This window comes from Chenopodium album, chromosome 20, assembly GCF_948465745.1.
Source record: "Chenopodium album chromosome 20, dcCheAlbu1.1, whole genome shotgun sequence".
Classification (NCBI taxonomy): Eukaryota; Viridiplantae; Streptophyta; class Magnoliopsida; order Caryophyllales; family Amaranthaceae; genus Chenopodium; species Chenopodium album.
This window is the reverse complement of record NC_137853.1, coordinates 35,613,396-35,629,298: the sequence shown is the minus strand read 5'-3', so window position 1 is coordinate 35,629,298 and position 15,903 is coordinate 35,613,396. Positions and strand designations below refer to the sequence as shown.

At 34.5% G+C, this 15,903-nt stretch overlaps 2 pseudogenes across 3 annotated transcripts; one reads left to right on the top strand and one right to left on the bottom strand.

Annotated features, from left to right (window-relative positions):
• The first annotated feature begins 1,868 nt into the window (after positions 1-1,868).
• Positions 1,869-2,530, top strand: LOC145597115 (transcription factor PRE6 pseudogene; annotated as a pseudogene).
• LOC145598848 (large ribosomal subunit protein uL2my, C-terminal part pseudogene) lies at positions 2,469-12,334 on the bottom strand (annotated as a pseudogene). Of its 3 annotated transcripts, none has more exons than XR_014103633.1 (2): positions 11,627-12,334; positions 2,469-2,618 (listed from the first exon to the last, which is right to left on the bottom strand). The product of XR_014103633.1 is annotated as a large ribosomal subunit protein uL2my, C-terminal part pseudogene, transcript variant X3 (transcript). The 3 variants fall into 3 exon arrangements; XR_014103632.1 differs by lacking the exon at positions 2,469-2,618 and adding an exon at positions 4,152-4,528; XR_014103631.1 differs by lacking the exon at positions 2,469-2,618 and adding an exon at positions 4,152-4,506 and having other exon boundaries at positions 11,627-12,332.
• Positions 12,335-15,903: the final 3,569 nt, after the last annotated feature.

The window sequence follows — 15,903 nt, the reverse complement described above, 5'->3', positions numbered from 1 at the left end:
CATCCAATCAATCTATCTGCGTGAATAAACTATCGTGACAAAGGGATCGAGTAAAGCAAAAATCAAACCTATTGACATCTCTATATATACAACAACCATTATCATACGGACTATGGAGTACATAGTAGGATTAGTTATTTGAATCATACATAATGTTATGCAAATACATTAGTCATTTCTAAGTTAAGCAAAGAACAAGAGTGGGGGAAGTTCAAAAATAACACAGCTGTTGCCTTAGTATTTGTGCACAATTTCCGACAAGACATTTGGTGCGAGTTGCCAAATCCATGAGCCAACAAACTCACAATAGTTTTAGTTTTATGCCTCGTTTATCTTTTAAAATTGCTTTGTCTACACCACAATACTACGATATATATTTCGAGTGGTACGTGAGAATAGGAGTTTAAGGATATAAGAGTGGAAAATGGGTTGAGAATTTAATAAAATATTCACCTTCGTGTATTTGGTTGGTGATAAGTATTGATTGGGAATAAATATCAAAGATAATAACATTAATACTAATTTTATACAGAGTATTTTTTTTTTAATTTTCCCCATATATTAGTGGTAAAATAGGTCTTAACTAACGATTAACTAAGGAAGGTCTTAACTTTAGGGGTCTTCAATATAGTCTTTAACATAATTTAACTAGTTTGATAGGTTAATAATTCTACATGTCATGTTTTATTTCTTTATTAGTTGTAGTTTAAAAAAAAAAAAAAATCATCCTCCACCGCTCTAAAGTCTATGCCCACCCCCTCCCTTAAGCCTTGTTGTGTTCACCATTCAACAATTTAGTAAAATAGAGCATTAAATATTCAACATGTGGCAGTTTAATTGGTTTACACGGTCATAATCAGTTAAAGATTGTTTTAAGAAGGATCCCGAATTAAGACTATGTGAGTTAATCAATAAATTAGGACTTTACAAGAAGAATGTTCATAGTTAAGACTAGTAACATTATTTTTCCTTTGCAACATAAATCCCCTATAAAAGTTAAACTCTTAACTATTACCAGACTCTCCTCATAACCAAGAAGACTCATCTAACGATTGATAAAACCTAACAAATCTGCTCCACAAAGGAAACAACGAAGATTGATGCTTCTAATCAATGAGAAATCTACCTACATAGAACACACTAGCTCCGTTTTATAACTTCTCAACACTTTACTTTTTAATGTCTGTATGTTTTAGGTTTAAAACTTTGGCTATTTATAATTCTATCGTAAAAACTATATAAAGTTGATACTTCAAAAACATATCTTGAGACAAATTTAACATGACTCAAGTGTACATATTACCATATTACAATAAATATCGAGAAATCACAATATAAAGGGTAAGAAGTTTTGGGCAGACAAAATTTCAACCAAAACATTAAAATGAACAATATGGTATCTTTCTGGTAGCTAGTAGCCATCCAAAATATAAATGCTCAAAACACACACACACATTAATGGACATGTGTGGTTTGGCAAGCTTAATTATCAATTTCTCATTCTTGTAAAGTATTTATATTATGTAAGTAAAAATTTAACAAGTCATATGTTATTAATATAGCTTCTCTTGTACATTGCATATGCACTAAATTGCTAATTTCATTCACCTAAATCAGAATAATTAGTGAAATTGTGGGCTTTGACAAAAAAATCTTCATTTCTTTAATAGGATATGGCCCACGTTTGCTGGGGGCCCATGTCCCAAAACCTTATTCCTATATTGGACAAAGTTTTGTGTTAATAAAGTCATTATCATCCTCTTCCTTTATAAGCCATCCTTTTGCACCATATTAGTCACAAAAATCTAAAAGTGCAAGCCCTAGCATAAGCGAGAAGAGTATATAGCACAATAGCTTTGTGGATAACAATGTCAACGAGTCGAAAATCGTTAACATCGCGATGTGCTAGTGAAGATGAGATTAGTGAACTAATCTTCAAACTACAAGCATTGCTACCGGAGAGAAGGCGTAGGCATTTAAGGAGGGTATGTAAAGAAACCTACACAAACCTCATTTCTAAGCTTATTGTCTGTTAACATGCATGAAACCTTTTGTTTTCACTACCTCTAAAAGAATTTAATAGAACTTTCAAATCATTCAAGTATTCAAGCTAATACGAAAAATAACAGGCAGCTATTCCATCTCTTCATGCAACCATAAACCACCATAACAATAATAACCAATGGCCTTAAGAATGTACAATGGCTTTTTGCCTTGTGTTAGCAACGATGTACTACGTCTAACTTTTAGACTTGCAATATATGTCTATCGTCGACTTTGGTCATAGAATTTAACAAATAGCATGTACATACGTGATGCAGATGTGTATATATATAGTTCATTCTTGTGCTGATTAATCACATTTTGCTTATCGTATGAAAAGGTTTCAAGAGATGAAGTTCTGGAAGAAGTATGCAGCTACATCAGGAAACTACACAAACAAGTAGACGACACGAGTGAAAGAATATCTCAGTTGCTGGCTTCAACAGACCTTGATGCAGATGTTCTTAGATCCCTCTTGCAACAATAGTCCCTCCTCCCTCTTTGTTGGTGTAACTTATAAACTGTTGGTGTAATATGTTGGTGTAATTTACGACAATATTATACCTGAATGTAACCTTAATTGAAGTACAGAGAATTATATTAAAACGAAAGAAACTGGACTTTTGTACATTTGTCTTGTTCTCAGTAAACATAACAGTACTTCATGCTTAAAATATAGGTTGATTAGTAGTTTAAGTGGTTTTTTTTTTCGGATATAAGAATACTCTATAAAGGGAATGTTGAGTTGATTATCTAAAGTCCACCAAATAGAATAATAATCCTGATTATCAATCACTTTTTAGATAAACTTTAAAACTCTAGTCAATCAGCTAGCTTACCTAAATACGGAGTAACTTGACTCTTGAGCGAGCGAGAGAGTACTATCAATTAAAGGGATTACAAATGTACAAATAAAAAGTACAAGGACCGTATTTATGCTTTACTGTTTTTTTTTTTTGAGATTATAAATTTTATTCAGGAGTAGAAGTTTAGGTAGGGATCAATTCGGTACGAAAAGCAAAGCAAATACTTCGAAAAACACAAATTTCTTTGAAAGTCGGTGTGTCAAAAAAATTACTCATATTGGTTTAGGTAATCAAGCCAAGCCATGCCATGCCATACCCAAACCAAACCCAATGTCAATTTTTCAAAAGATTATTGAAAAATTGGTAAATATTACAGTGATATGTGGCAAATTATTGATTTATGTACTCCGTATAAGTCTAACCATTTCCAATTCGGTTAACTCTATATTTTCTTTTTACATTTATACATGCAACATTTAAACTTTTACGCCTTACAACGACAAGTTTGAATAAATATAAGATAAAATATTAAAATAAAACAAAAAATTATACATTACGAAGTAAAATTTAAAATTTTACACTGACATTAGGCCAAGACTTCATTTTTTTTTTTCCCCAATTTCGTCACTAGTCATCGTATGTAAAGGTCAGAATTATTGAATCTTCACCTTAGGGCAGAGGTAACAGTACGAGAAATATGAACAATACAGGCATTCAAATGCAAGAAGCCAAAGCACTTACATTCCTTGAAATATCTTCTAAACATCATTAAACACTTTGAGCATGTCATCCAAATCAAACAGATCCTTTATCGGTGTTAATTTAGTAATCCCTCTGACCTCCAACCAATAATATAGTGTCTATTTCTATCTTCATGATCATATTTTTATATGTTTGACTAAAATTTCTCATTAATATAAACAAAAATCAAGTAATGTGACATATTATTAGATTCATCTCAATACATAACTTCATAATATAAACTTTTTATAGTTTTTGTTAATACGAAATTAAAGATAGTGGTGATTAAAAAAAAATATATATCTTAAAACAATACAAATAGAAAGACAATTATGTGACAGAGGGAGTAAAATTTCTATTTGCAGCAAATTCTACAGTACTCCCAAGGACATGGTGACTGAAGAGGGTAATAAGATTATAAGACGACATAGAGAGTCAAGATGGGCGGAAGGGTAATGGTTGAGCAAGGAGGAAAGACTGCACAAATCTTATGGCCCGTTCAGTGGCTAGCAGAGTAAGCAACTACTGTTGTAATTCCAAATTGACCTTATCAAAAAATGGTTGAAGAAATACTACAAAAAATGGACTTCTTCATGATCAAATTATTCACTAATCCTAAGGATATTCTCCTAAAGAAAAATGCCAAAGAGGGAAGCATTAATAGATAACAGGACCATGAAAGATGCAATATAGCAAGGAAACCTTAAAAAGGACCAGCCACAATATAGAAACCGTACCGTCAAAGAAGCATAGCCATACTTACTACAGCTATGTTTGACAAAAATAGAACCAACATGTAAAAGTATTTGGTCATGAGATCTATCAAGCCTTCTACAGGAATTCCAAAGCTTCCAAAAATGACCAGAAGTTGAAGATGTTCCACTAGACTTAAATGGCAGCTGCTGGAATGACCTAACTGCAGATCGGAGTGTAATTAACTGTGGAAATGCTTCATTAATTATGGAAATTACTAATAGTGAATTCATATGCAGTGAAGGCATGAAGCAGTTCTCAAGAGATGCATTGCAGAATACTAAACACAAACAACACTTTCAGGAAATTAAAACAGTTTGAGGTACGTAAGAAACAAAAATTCCAAGTCTTTTAACAAAACACCGAGTAACTTCTCATAGATCATATCAAAGGCAACTAAAGTCACAGTCAATAGCCATCTTAACACATAATTTTTTAAAAGATGTGTATAAGTGAAATACAAGCCAATCCAATTCATATCCTCAATTCCCCAAAAGAAGCATAATTTGAAAACATTGATGAACTCATGAAGTGAAATACAAGCCATCACTGTTGCATGATCCAAAAGTATCTCATATTAGAAAGTGAAATCATGAAGTCACAAGATCCCTCACAAAAGGAATAAAAATCACCTCCACACATCTCAGCACTACATTCTACTTACACAAGGAAACCATTAGTGTAAATGGCACCCAATAAACTAGGAAACATAGAATCCTTACTACAATATATCTTGGTAATCTACTAGCACATGCCTGATCACAAAAAATCAAAATCCTCAATAAGAAACACTAGCCATCAATAGATCTTCAATATAAATATTGCATATCCCACCCACCAATCTTCCTCCTGCGTAATAATGGTGTGTTCTCTTTTCAGACTTTTCAAAGACACTCAAATGCTTCTATTAGGTCCATTTTTGCAACCTTTTGTGGCCTCTATTACTTCCATATATTACCAATAGTTGAAGTCAATGGTGACCAAAGAAATCTATTTTAGGCAGCTCATAAGAGTAATCACTTGGCGTCTTATTATGAACCATCGTATGAGTGTCAGAGTGTGTGTCAAAGAAACAATACCCCTACCCTAGATCCACATAGAAAAGTAAAAAAGGTCAAAAGAATCATAATCTAGAAGAACCCCACGTAGTCAGCTCTCACAAGTTATCAAACTAGAATCACATCTTATAACAAACAATTGAATGTGTACATTAAAACAAACAGCACAACCCTATCCCTGATTCCCTATAATTGCAAAGGAAGTCAAAAGAGTAACATAATCTAAGTTCATCCAAAGCATAATATTTCTTATGGACCAAAAGAACCCAAAGATGAGGGTCGGGAAAAAGGGCACCATAGAAACCAATAGACCCCTACAATATCACTCAGAGGAAGAATCCGTGCCAAGGGGAATCTTTAAAATTGAGAACAATTCTCCAACCTTACAATGAAAAACAAAAATAAAAACAGAAAACATTCGGGGTAAATGCGCTAGTCACAAAATCATTAAAAACTCAGCACACTATCTTGATCCTCAGCTAATGCATGCCCAAAGACATAACCTATGACTTTCAGTCACATTATGGAATTTTTACCATCAATTGATCTTTCCATACAATAATAAAGATACCCCTAATCTGCTTTCCATATAACATAAATATTACTTAAAGACCTGAATTTGAAGCATCCATTGTTGCAACCTTTTCAAGATGGCCTCAGTGAAAACCACTTATATACATCTCAGCCCCTAGCTCCTTACCTAACTCACTAACAGATCCTACAAAACTAAACACGACTATCTTCACTATAAGCTGCCAGATAACAAGCAAATATTCGATAATAATACTCATACAAATCACTCCCAATTACGATATGATCAGATTCTCAATGATCAAGCTAAGTACTTCACAAAAACTAAACCAAAACTAAAAATTTAACTAATGATCAATAAAATAATGCATGTTACACCAAAACAAACTCCCTTTGTAAAATCAAAATGTGAATGATCCATGATATTTCAGTTGGATCAGTACCCCATGTCATTTTGATTACAAACCCCTCCACTAATCTCCACACCTTTTCTCCTAATGTTCACCCCTAGGTATACAAAAACCAATATAAAACTCCCAAAGCTCTCTTTACAATGAATTTGAGATCAAATTTCAAAATTCTATCATGCCAGACACCAAATAAGACAAAAAATACACTCCCAATCACAAACAAGAACCCAACTAATACTAAACTAAATTGAACAAACAAACCCAGTAGCTTAAATAATACCTCCGTAATAATTATTTAACAGCCCATTCTACAGGAAGTAGAGGAAATATAACATAAAACTACAAGTTTCTTGTTCCGTGATCCAATTAAATCTCATATTAGACAGTGAAGTCTCGAAGTTTCCCCATATAAAATCTTTGTAGAAAGATTCCTCAAATGAATAAAAACAACCTCCACACATGTCAACACTATTGTCTACTCACACAATGAAACCACCAACGTAAATGACACCCAATAAGCTAGGATACATAAAATGATAAGCACAATATCTTGATTATCTACTACAGCATGCCCGGTCACGTAAAAATCAGGATCCTCAATACGAAACTCCAGCCATCAATAAAATTTTAATACATATTGCATAGCATAACCCAACCACCAATCTGCTTAGCCACTATTACTTCCACAAATTACCAAAGGGTGATAGATTCAGGCCAAGCACAACCAAATAACAAAGAAATGCAATAAAATAGTAAAATAGAGAAGAACGGTTGGCTTTAATTAGCAAACAGCGGTTTACACAATCAATAGCCCTATCAGGCTCTATAGCAATTTAAGGTCACAACTCTCCAAATAGTAACTTAAGGTCACAACTCTCCAAGTAGCGACTTAAGGTCACTACTCTCCTAAGGATTCACTCCAAAATTCTGCCTACTATATCCTTTCTTCTCTATTTATACTAAAACTAAAGACTACTACCTAATAATACTATATTACCAATATTACTCCTCCTAAAGTTAGTCTATTACAATCCCGATAGGTTGTGGAAGCCAGACATTAAGGATGATAGTGACCATCATTGTCGAGGCCGGATACTAAGTGCTGATTTTAAACTATCTTGAGGACAAGGTGGAAGCTTAGGGGGGTGGTATTTGTAATAGACTAACCTAAGGAGGGGTAGTACGGGCATTCTAGTAATATTACTTTACTAGGTTAATACGAGTAGTCCTTAGTATAAATAGAGAGAAGGGAAAGCAAATAGGATACAGAAATTTGTGTTCAAGGGAAACCTTAGAGAGTCATGGCCTCAAACCATTGGTAGAGAGTAATAGCCTCAAGCTATCTTGAGTGTGGTATCCTCAAGCTATTAACCTACCTTTTGTAAACCTTTCCATTTTTAATCTTTATTTTCTTGCATTGTCAAATCTGAAATATTAAGCTAGAAAAAAATATGGCAGTGGGTTGAGCATTCTCACAGATGAATACTTGCCATTTTAAATCTTTATTTACTTGCATTGTCAAATCTGAAATATTAAGCTAGAAAAGAGATCTGGCAGTGAGTTGAGCATTCTCACAGATAAATACTTGCCATTTTCAATTTTTATGTACTTGCATTGTCAAATCTGAAATATTAAGCTATAAAAGAGATCTAGCAGTGGGTTGAGCATTCTCACAGATGAATATTCCAGCGGTGTTTGACTGTTTGAGGTGCTTTTATAAAATTGGGTGAGGGGTCAGTTGAGGACTATAAGGAGTATAGAAGAAGCTTTGTAAAGAATTCTGCTAACTGGATATTCTAGAGAATATTACAAAGGGTATTCCATAGCAAAGAGGATGACTTCAGTCGTGAGAGGTCATGTGCTTTGCATTCAGTATGTGGCATAGAAAATCAAAAGACCCAGTTGGGAAATACTCCACCGTCAATTATAAAGCTATATAATCCGAACCCTCAATTTATGACCCAAACCAGCTCAATTGCAAGTAAGCCCAACCTTCCATTAAAATCAAAATCTCCCAATTACTACTACAATTTAAAAATAGAAAACCCAATCAAAAATGAAAATTTTGGGCCCATATCTTCCCATTTCTCAGCGTACACCCCCAATCAAATAGGTCCAGCCCCATTTGTCTACTCCTATACTCACTACTCCACCAATGTTTAAGCTCAACCTTCTCCCTCATTCTTCCAAACTCACATTTGACTTCACTCAATCAAGACCCACTTCCCCAACCAAACTTCTGCTATTTGAATTCTACACCTTGGCAGTTTCCTGCAATCTTAAAGAACACTTACCATAACTTTGCAGGCAAGGAAAGCAAGAGGCCTTACCAATGAGGCGTTGGAGAGACAATGGACGATTGGACGCCAAGCATCTGTTGCAAGAATGTCATTGTTCATCTCTGCCAAGGCTGGAAACTTAGCACTAGTTACTATCAACAACCAAAGTCCACTTACTACTAGTTTACAACTGACTCACAAGGCTACAACACAACACAATCTCACTCTGGGTCATCTAATAGATCCCAAGATCACCTGGCACTAGATTCTTAGAGGCATTTGGAGAACTAACCACTGAGGAGCTCAATAGGTTGTGGAAGCCGGGCATCAAGGATGATAGTGACCATCATTGTCGAGGCCAGATACTAAGTGCTGATTCTAAACCACCTTGAGGACAAGGTGGAAGTTTAGGGGGGCGGTATTTGTAACAGACTAACCTAAAGAAGGGTAGTATGGGTATTCTAGTAATAATACTTTACTAGGTTAATAGTCCTTAGTATACATAAAGAGGGAGGGCAAAGAAAATGGGAGGCAGAAATTGGTATTCAAGGGAACCCTTAGAAGGTCATGGCCTCAAGCCATTATTAGAGACAGATAGCCTCAAGCTATTTTGAGAGTGGTAGCCTCAAGCTATCTTTTGTAAACCTTGCCATATTCAATCAAAATTCAAGCTTTAATCCTTATTTACTTGCATTGTCAAATCTGAAATATTAAACTAGAAAATCAGTCCATTACACAAAGTTGAAGAATACAACGGTGACCAAAGAAACCTCATTTAGGCAACTCATATTTATTGTAATTGTAATCACTTGATGTCGTACAATTAACAGGTGCATAAGTGTGTCAAAATTTCAATACATCCTTATCCTTGATCCCCATAAATAAGTAAAAAAAGGTCAAGAACCATATTCTAAAGGAGCCCCAAGTAGGCAACTCCCACAAGTATTGAAACTAGAATCACAACATCTTATAGCACACAAATGTATGTGTGCATTGAAACTAGCCAACCCAACACTATCCCCAATTCCCTATTGCCGTGAAGGAAGTCAAAAGAATCATTATCTAAAATCATCAAATGCAAGGTATTTACTACTTATTAGCAGCTGAAAGAAACAAGAAACTATTGATGTTAAAGCATTTATATAAGAGGACTAGAAAACAGGGTGCCATAGGAACCAAAAGACCCCATGACATAAATCAATCAGTTGAGAAATCCATGATAAGAAGGTACAGAGTAAGTTACAATGAGAATCTTACAATTTGGAAAAATTCTACAGTGAAAAACAGATAACAGCAACAGAAAACGAAAGGGCTAACCGACTAATCACAAAACATAAAATACTCCAGCTCAATATCTTGATCCTCTACTAATGCACACCAGAGGCAGAGACTAAGGAAAAATTCACTATCACTTACAGTCATATTTTAATATTTTACCAATATAGATCTTTCTATAAAGAAGACATTGCATACCCACAAGCATCAATCTGCTTTCCATATAAACATAGTGTATTACTTAAAAAGCCTTTCCCACAAAACTCAAATGCATCCATTGTCAGGACCTTCTCATAAAGGCCTCGGTGAGCAGCACTTAAATAAGCTCATCCTCTAGCTCCTGATATAACTCACTTCCAGTTCGTACCAAAACTAAGCATGATTGCCTTCACTATAAGCTCCCAAATCATGAACAGCCATTTGATCATCATACTCATACAAAGCACTCCCAATTAAAATATGAACAGAAACACCCGATGATCAGGCTAAGAACTTCACATATATGGGGCAAAAATTTAATCAAAACTAATAATTAGGCATGTAAAACTAGAGTAAGAGACCAACCTTTCTTTGTAAAACCAAAATGTGAAAGATTCATGACATTTCAGTTGAATTAGCAGCCTATGTCATTTTGGTTTCAGACCCCTCCTCCATTAATCACCCTACCTTATTCTCCTAATATTCACCCCTTATTTTCAAACTAAAACATCCAAAGCTTCCTAAGTTCGACCACCTTGAATCAAACTCAAAACTTTCAAATCACTTCCTTCATATTAAACACTAAATTAGGTAAATTTTAAGCAATGCCAGTCACAAAGAACTCCACTAATCACTAAACTGAACTGAGCAACCAAAATTCACCAGAGAAACGAAACGATAACTATAGCTTAATTATAGCTCAGCCTCTAGCAGTCTAGCTCCTGGCAGGCTGGCATAACTCACTGTCAGGCTATCAGCTCCTACCAAAACTTAAGCACGATTGCCTTCATACAATAAGCTCCCAATTGATCATCATACTCATACAAGGCATTCTCAATAAAGATAGGAACAAAATCCTAATGATCAAGCTAAGAACTTTTCAAAAACGGGGCAATGTAAAACCAAAACTAATATGAAGTAATTATAATAACAAGACACAATAAAACAATGCATATAATCAACCTTGCTTTGTAAATCCGGAATGTGAATGATCCATGATATTTCAGTTGGATCAGCAGCCAATGTCATTTCAAATCCCTCCTCAACTAATCTCCACACCACTTTCTTCTAATTCACCCCTTATTCTCCAATCACCAACATAAACTTCCTCCCTCCACAATGAAATTAAGATCAAATTTAGAAATTCGACCAGCTCGAATTGAATTCAGTGCATTCAAATCATTTTCCATGATACCAAACACCAAAAATAGGAAAAATTTAACCATCCTCAATCACAAACAAATCCATCACTCAAAGCCTAAATGCCATAAACAGGAATAAGTTAAACATTCTCAACCACAAACAAAGAACCCCAATAATCACTGAACTGAACAGCTGAACTAAACAACCAAAATCCAATTATCACAAACAAATAACTACAAAACCAAATGATAATTATAGCTTTCTTCGTATAATCACAGCCTTACAGGAGCAGCAAAATACATATCAAATCAAAATGACCAAAATAAAAAAAAATAATTAAAAAAAAAAAAGTTATGAAATTTCCAACAAAAAACAAAAATAAAACTTACCCAACATGAAAGGATCCTAAATAAGGCGATTCTTCTTCTTAGGACAAGCAGTCTTATACCCACCTTTAGTAGGCTTACCCCAAGGAGAAACAGACAAATGCCCTTTACTCTTCCCTTCACCACCACCATGAGGATGATCAATAGGGTTCATAGCAACACCACGAACCACCGGTCTTCTTCCAAGCCACCTACTATTCCCAGCTTTCTTGAGCTTCTTAGCCCCATGAGACAGGTTCGAAACAGACCCAATTGTAGCGCGACATCGAGTATCAATAAGCTTGCTAACCCCAGAAGGGAGGCGAACCAGGACGCGGCGCGTGGACGAGGGTTCCTTGAGGATTTTGGCGACGGTGCCGGCGGAGCGGACGAGCTTTCCGCCTTCACTGGGTCGGAGCTCGATGTTGTGGATTAGGGTTCCAATTCGCATCATTGAGATGGGCATTGAAGTGCCGATTTGGGAGGCGAGATCGTTGGTTAGGAGATAGTCTGCCATTTTTGGGGGTTTGGTTTCGTTGATGGGGGTTGACGAGGAGGAGGAGAAGGTGCGGCGGAGGGTGGTAAGGATGGTGGTGCGTGCTCGGAGGAATGCCATTTGCGGCGGCTGATGGGGAGTGTGGTGTAGTATGGCCCGTAAAGGGTTTTAGAAAATTCAAGAGTTGCGAGAGTGCGACTGGAGTGTAAAATCGTAAGACTCGTAGAGTCGTAGATAGTACTCCCTGTGTCCCTAAATTATAGGGTGCTTTGTATTCTTATTTGTACTAGTATTTATTCCTTAAATTACAGAGATAAGTAGGAATGTAATTTAGGAAAGGGTGGACCACGTAACTCGTAAATGGCAAAATTGTGAGGCTTTGTTCACTTTTTTTTGATGATGCAAGGCTTTGTTATACAAGTATTTTGTAAAAATAATTTAAGTTCACTAAAAATTGGTAATTTCAAAAAACAAATATATTAGAGAATCCATAATAATAATTTCACTTTTTCTTTCAAAAAAAAATACAATATTAAACTATTAATATTTCACTTCAGCAAAATTTATTTAAGTTTAATAGAATAATTTCAGTTCAATAAAAATGTTCATTGTTTTATTTACCTCAAAAAATAATCGTAGCTTTAAGTAACGAGTTGGTCAATTTTGCCTCGTTGTTCATCATGGAGATAAACAAGGGCTCCCTCGATGGAAAAAGGTTTGACTTTTAGCAATAAAAACTAAAATGACCGAGGACTTTACTAAAAATGACATAAATAGATTAAACTTATTCAACCTATCTCAATTGATCAAGTCAAAATGGTTTCAAAAAATATATATATATATCATAAATAAATAAAAATTGATCAAGTCAAAATTATTTATCTATTTTTTGTTTTTTAAAATAAAGGCCAAATGGATTAAATGAGATTTAACTATTTAAGGCCCTAGTCCAACATCCATCAAGTGGGCTCAAGCGGGTGGATAAGGGTGGCAAATCGGGTCAATAGGTCGGCTTCGGGTTAAATTTCAAGTCATTTTTTTGTTTGTGCTTCAAAACCATCAATCAAAATTAGCATTTAATTTAACATTTTTACGAAATATGTTATTTGGGTCGCGTTCAGGACATGTTATCAGCTTGGATTAAGAATTACTAACCCTATGTGTGGAGATGTTTTATCATAAAGACACATAAATTTGATTAGAGTGGTAATTAATAAGTTAAATAAAATAAAACCTGAAAAGGTGTACATATACTTTATGCAATACGTAGTATATTTTTTTGTGAAAGAGAAAGGCAACCCCGATATATGTATGTGGTTATGTCCAGGGGCAGACCTATTAAGGATCCTAGGTGGCACCGACCCCCCCAAAATTTTTTATTTTTTATTTTTTTATTTAGGTAAAGGTGTAAATTTATAGGTTAAATACAATTTTAATATAATAAATATCATTAACTTAGTTTTGTCATAGTGGTAATGCATTAATTTTTGCAAAAAATCTTAGGTTCAAGCCTTAATACAAGCATTTTTTTTGGTTTTTTATTTAGTGCCCCTCCATCCTAAATATTCTACATCCGCCACTGGTTATGTCCCATTTGGTATTTCATGTGTTAGCTTACACGGAGATGAGATTTATTTTGTGACCTACTTTTGAGTCCACTAGCACTTAAAAACGAGTAAAGGATAGTCAGTGGAGAGTCACCCAAAGACATATAGACATATAAGAAGTACTCCCTTTGTTCCTATTTATTTACCCCATTAATTTAAAAAAAAATAAAAATAAAAAATAAAAAATATTACAACAACTTACACTCACAAGTAGTACTCCTTAGTACTCTTTATTTACCCCATTTTTATAACTTTACAGTCACAAAAATTACTTTAAATTCCAGCACTTTTCTCTCTCATTAATTCATTCAACCAAATCTTAATAAAGTAGAAAATTGACATAGAATAAACAAATCTTTAAAAAGGCGTTTGATTCAAATCTTAACCCTAAGGGAATGAAGAAGAAAAAGAAGGTAGTAAGACTAGTAACACACCTTGAGTATATTTCAAGGGAGGAACATGGTGACACTCACATCTTAAGACATTTACTTTATTTTCTTGGAAACACGACAATTGTGCTCAATGTATTAGATAGTTCATCAATAATAAAAGTAAAATCTATAAAGAACATCAATAGATTTACATAAATACATGATGTGAATTAGATATCAATTTCACTGCTTTGTTGCATAGCACCTTTCTCTTATAATGTAGTAGTACACCATCTAAAGAGCTGCCAATACTAATACCCTACAAAACGTTATCAAGCCCTCGTTCTATATCTAATTATCTATACAGAGTATGTTGCACTGTTTTTGCTTTGACAGCAACTGGCTCACATAAAAACTTATTGTAGGAACAATAATTATAGACAAAGGGACGATGAGATAAGATTAACATTTGTACATTACTACTCAATATCATTAATACACACTGCACACAAATCACCCATGCAATGCATTATGCATACCATAATTATGAGGTCAAAGTTTAGTAGAAACTCAAAAAATTAAAGAGGGGATGGTAAGTGGTTGACCTACCTGTCTAAATGATTATAATAATTTTCTAAAAGGGAAGTTTCCACAATCCCATAGTGCCGGATCTGGAGCAACATTCTCATTTTCTATATATTTTCCTTTCTTGTTCATTGTTGATAAAGTGATAATTATACTTTAATACTTTATACAATGAATAATTATAATAAGTAATATTTTTATAATTGTGAAAGCTGTATGTGTCAGATTAAAGCCTTGATGTTTTTTTTGCTTTGCTCTTGTGATTCCTATAAACTTTAGCTAGGCTAAAGCTTAAGCTTGTGAGCTTGTGTTGTTTCTCACAATGTCACATGACTAGTAATGATGCACTTAACAAGCAACTCACTTTGAGAATTCCTATCTTGGGATCCAAGCATGTAACTATATTAAGGTATATATTCCACCAAGATGTTTGTATATAGAGTAATACTCATAAGAGTTTGATTATTGATGATAGTTAGGATGCCAATTATTTGATTTGATATATAAGATTCAGATTAGATACTATAACATGGATACAATTCATACATACAAATATTATTGAGATTGGAGGTTAGAGCAGTTGGCTAATTCTTCAACTTTTAAAGGTCGAATCTCATCAATCTCATTTTATAAGGGAATTCCCCAAACAATATTCATACAAACATCACGTCGGTAATATATGCTGATATGCTTTAAACTCATAGAAAAATTATATATATAGGACACGATTAGTCGATTACATTATCAATTTATCACAAGTATAATGATTTATTTTTGCTAAATTACACTTGCCAGACGGACCATTGGCGACTTTTTCCGTACCAAAAAAAAAAATTAAAAATTGAATATCTCATGGGTGGGTTGTAAATTGTAAACACCCCTCATTCTTTACCGGGTGTTTGCCAGCCTTTGTCTCTCTCTTTTAGTGCTGTCAAATTTCAAACCGAAACCGTTTAACTGCCCGAAACCGACCGACCCAAATGAGAACCGAACCGATTAAAAACCGAATTTTTTGAAATCGAAAACCAACCCGAACCGTATTTTAGTAAACCCGAAACCGAATTGACCCGAGTAATGGTAAACCGTTTAAGAACCGAACCCGTTAACAAACCGAACCGAATATAAACCGAACTAAATGAAAACCGAACCGAAAAGAACCGAACCGTATCTAAACCGAAACCGTTTCCAACCCGAAACCGTTTAAACTGGCAAAAAAACCGCTTACACCGAACCGTTAGCAAA